We start from the raw sequence: 4655 nt of genomic DNA, 5'->3' as shown, positions 1-4655 counted from the left end.
AAATAATATATCTGTGTGTGTATGTGTGTGGGTGTGTGTGGATGTGTGTGTGGATGTGTGTGTGTGTTTATGTGTGTGGGGGTGTGTGGGGTGTGTGTGTGTGTGTGTGTGTGTGTGTGTGTGTTTGGTTGTGTTTATTGTGGGATGGTGTGTCTCTGTCTGTTTCTGAGTACGTCTTTCATGTGTGTGTGTTTGTGTGTGTGTGCGTGCGTGCGTGCGTGCTCATGTTGAGTGTATATATCTTATGTTATTGTGTATATGTGCATATCCATTCATGTCTATGAGTGCTAATGTGTGGGCCTGTTTATCTGTGTGTTTGGTTTTATAACCTTGCTGTTCGTCCGCGCCCATATGTTTAATATGTACACACTTTTTTTGTAATGTTGGAAATCTGCCAACGATGAGAATCTAAATTTTAAACAGCCACTCCAAATTCACTCCTGTTATCTTTTATGAACTTCTAAAACCAATTTACTTGTAGCTGTAAATGTTTTAAAATGTGGATTTTGTTAATGCGCTTAACGATAATGAGTGTACCCAAAGCTGTTAAATATTGAATTATGATTGTAATTGTGTTAGGTGTGACGCTAGAAAAGATAAGAAACTGAATTTTTAATTATGTCGGTTTGACAAATACAAAGAAACGGCGTCCAGCAGAGATGGAAAAAAATATATTTTGTAGTATGTTCAAATTCTATATGACTATGAATGCTGAACAATCACTAAAGACAATGAAAATAAAATAGAAGCAACAGAAATGTGATTTCGTTGGAGACTGCTGGGAATATTATATTGGAAGGAAAAGAAATCAAATGAGGAAGTAAATGTACGTGGGTCAGTCGCTGATAAAAACAATCAGGAAAAGAAAAATACAGTTTTGGGGGCATCTAAATAGACATAAAGGTCTTGAACATCAAGCTCTCACTGGCAAAAATGAGGCACGGGTAGACCCAGAACAAGGTACTTGGAGAACCTAAACAGATGGGTGATGGGGGGAAATCAGGGTAATGTAGCTTTTTTTTTTTTTCATTAGGGGAACCATGATTGTCAATGTCTGTCACAGATCTGGCACTTGATGGTGATGTTCAAATTCGTGATTTTGTTGTTTTAGCTGAACAAATTGGTAGTATTCTGACTTCGTTTACTGACCCACCCCCCACCCCACCCCCTCCCTCTCCCTTAAAGAAGAGGAAGAGGGGGTAGTAAAGTTCCTGGTTTCGGTGTTGTTTATGTCAAAGAGGCTTTGGTATCAACTGACAAAAACATAAACAACATTCGCACAGGCACTTTTACAGTTAGAGAAGGAAGTAGCAAAATGGGAAAACGTGAATGTTTCAAAGACCAAAGATATTTAACCATCAGCTGGGCCCCCTTTCGATTAAAGAAATCATCGGTGCATTAAAATCAACCGAAAGTCATTGACCTACTATATTTACACTCTACTGGAATGGAGCAATAAATCTTGAGAGATGCAAAAAATTAGAAAGTCTAGATAAAAACTCTCAAAACAAAATGAGCCTCGCGAAATATCACTTCCGGCACTTCCCCTGTGAAGGACAGCTACGCTGTGTTTCGTTTCTCAGTGGAATTATCACAAAGGTCAAAGGACAGCAACTTTTTGTCAAATATATTTTTCTAAATTCAGGAAATGAATAAATCAAAAATCGAGCTCCTTTATGGGGACCTATCTATCTTTTTGCAGGTACTTGCCAATTTTCAACTCTGCAGCTGTCGTAGTTTTATGGGGGAAATGACGCATGTGTTTCCAAGTTACCAAATGTACAATAGATGTACATGAAATAATAATAATAATAATAATAATAATAATAATAATAATAATAATAATAATAATAATAATAATAATAATAATAATAGTAATAATAATAATAATAATGATAATAATAATGATAATAATAATAATAATAATAATAATATAATAATAGGAAGAGGAGGAGGAGGAAGAAGAGGAGGAGGAGGAGGAGTAAATAGCATTTGTATAGCACAAGTTCCTGCTCAACAGCAAGCTCTGTGCGCTTCATTATGTATAGGCCTATTGTAAAAAAAAAAAATTAAGTTGGTTTTGGAGGCAGAAGGCTAGCTGAGTACATAGCATAGGAGCAGAACAGTTTCACCTGAATAATCCGGCCCTTCAACCCCAGCCCTGTGACGGAATCGAACAACAACCTTGTTGTATTAGAACTTATGCCTATTGGCCAAGTGCATGATCAGATCGGACCTGGGCGGGTCAAGCTTTAGTGCTAGCCATTGTACGCTGGGTCAAATGGTCGCTTTTAAGCACAAGAGGGCTATCCCGAAAAATGCTGTTTTGAGAAAATCGAAGGTAAAGTTTTTGGATCCTTATTCAGTCTCTTTAAAAGACAAGGAGAGTTCTTTCTATAACCAAATAAATATACACTCCAAAGAAAGAAAACTTCTCCTATAGGTTGGGTAATTCCCACATTTGGTGTAGTTCAAGATTTCTGGAAACCCCCGAAATCTGGATTAGCCCGTGTGTCCTTAAAAGCGATCAAATAACCTCTGCTCTGCTTCATCGGGGCCTGTCACATTCCAATGATTACATAATGTCTCACGACGCGGTGGAATCAGGCGCTCCTCAAATTTTGGGGCAATGGAGTTACTGGTACCATCTTAAAGCATGTGTATTTTACCTTGCTTCTGGTGAAAAAAGTATCCATTAATTTGGATACAAGTCAAGACATTGGAGATTGAAGGAGATGGGGTTGCGTGGTTTTAGAGTTAAAATTATAAAGAAAATGGCCGCCAAAGGTGAGTTATTTCCTTAGTTTGAGAGTCCGTGGAAACTGAAAATTTACATATTGTATGCCTTAAATCAGCGTTTTTCAATAAAATCCACAAACAAATGTGTTCTTTAATGGACATGAGAGGGGTTGAGGCAAAAAACAGACATTCGATAAAAATTTCAAAAACAGAGGAAAAATGCCAGTTTCCGGATTTTCATTATTTTGACGAGTGCCTGATTTCACCACGCTGCCTCACATAATATTATGTTCAATCGAAAGATCTGAGATTCGCTTACTAGCATTATGGTGGGTGCTTTTCATCAAGTCTGTCTAATCGTGACCAAATAAATCAAACATCTCTAATTATGGAAGATTTTGTCAAATTGTGCCAACTTAGTGGCTTTTGCCTCTTTGTGAAGAAAAACCTTGGCGTCCTTAAACGTGTTAAACCATATCAATAAACATAGATTCGACGAAAGTTGGTATTAGATTCCGTCATAGCCTTTCAGGCCGAAACCGGTAGTGGATACAACAACTGTTCTGACACTGGAAAACACCAACAGACAAAATTGAGTGAATTTACTTATCACAAACAATTTCCTGCTGGGTAAGATAAACCCATTTCCAGGATTGTTATTATCTAAACACTTGCACGCACAATTTACATGGACAGTGCCGAGTCTATTGGCTTCTTTTAACAGTAAAGAACGTTATTATGGGTAAAAGTAAATTTCGTAGCCTCCCCGGGCAAAAAATCTCCTGTTCTTAAAATAGTTAAAGAATTTTCTTAGCGCACGACGTCAAGGCGACTCAAATATGGCCTCAAAGAGAGTGGAGACCCTGGATGTGCGCAGTAGTTTATTGAGTTAGGTCCGAAAAGGGGTTCTTATTGACATTTATCGTATTTACGTCTTTGCCAAATCATCTGTCAACGATTTGGACAGCGAATTTCATGTTCTTCATTTCGAAGACAAGAACTGGATTGTAAAAATAACGACGGGAATTAAGTGATGTTTGTGTGTGTGTGTGTGTGTGTGTGTGTGTGTGTGTGTGTGTGTGTGTGTGTGCGCGCGCGTATGTGCACTTCAATTTGTGTACGTATGTGTTTGTTTGTTAAAGTATGTTTATGTCTGTGTGGATTGAATAAGCTTGATTTATAGGGAATTGAGGTTTTCATAGCTGAAGAGGAAAAAAGTAATCAGACAGCCACCGGAACAATCAGTATGGATACCTTGCGGGCTTTGGTGCTGGGGGGAACTGAGCACTTATGGACCTGTCCGGTGTGCAATGACGTTGTTGCCCAGGACAGGTAATACAGGTAATACATATACAGAGAAAAAAAGAGAAAGTTCGAAGAGGTATGGCAATTAAAAGTAGACGAGGATTAGGAGGAGTGGGAGCCACTGATGATATATCTATATAGACCCACGGGCATCGAGTACGTTGGGTGCGGAAAGAGTTATAAAACTCCAGAAGGGATTTTTATTTTAAGGAAGGTGTTTTACGCCCGCACTGACACAAGTTAGATCAATTAGGAGAAGGGCTTCGTTCGACCCTGCCTGTCATAGTCATCCTGGGTTGAGAGGAATACGACTTCGCAGCAGAAAGACGGAGATACTCGGTAAAAATTCACCATCACGGGAATCGAACTCTGGTCTTCTGTGTGTGACAGCGGAGCGCCCAGCCATTATACTTCATACACCGAAATGTAGAAGTGGGGAGGTGTAAAAAACAAAAGTGATATGAAAGGAAGGACACAGATCGTGGAAAAGAATAGAGAGGAAGAAGAATAAAATATCTGTTCCTGTTAAAAGAGAAATGAGAAAGATTGTTTTAGTACTGAAGGGATTATTACTTGCTTATGTGTTTGACTCTTTTGCTGTGTATATATAT

General features: G+C 38.6%; 1 protein-coding gene across 1 annotated transcript in view; it reads left to right on the top strand.

The window, feature by feature from the left end:
* LOC101863719 (sodium-dependent phosphate transport protein 2B) overlaps window positions 1–4655 on the top strand; it is a gene marked incomplete in the record, with an annotated part of 43050 nt that overhangs the window by 21776 nt on the left and 16619 nt on the right.

The sequence above is a fragment of the Aplysia californica genome, unplaced genomic scaffold (genome assembly GCF_000002075.1).
Source record: "Aplysia californica isolate F4 #8 unplaced genomic scaffold, AplCal3.0 scaffold00027, whole genome shotgun sequence".
Classification (NCBI taxonomy): Eukaryota; Metazoa; Mollusca; class Gastropoda; order Aplysiida; family Aplysiidae; genus Aplysia; species Aplysia californica.
The sequence above is the reverse complement of the archived record's forward strand: the minus strand, read 5'-3'. Positions and strand labels throughout refer to the sequence as shown.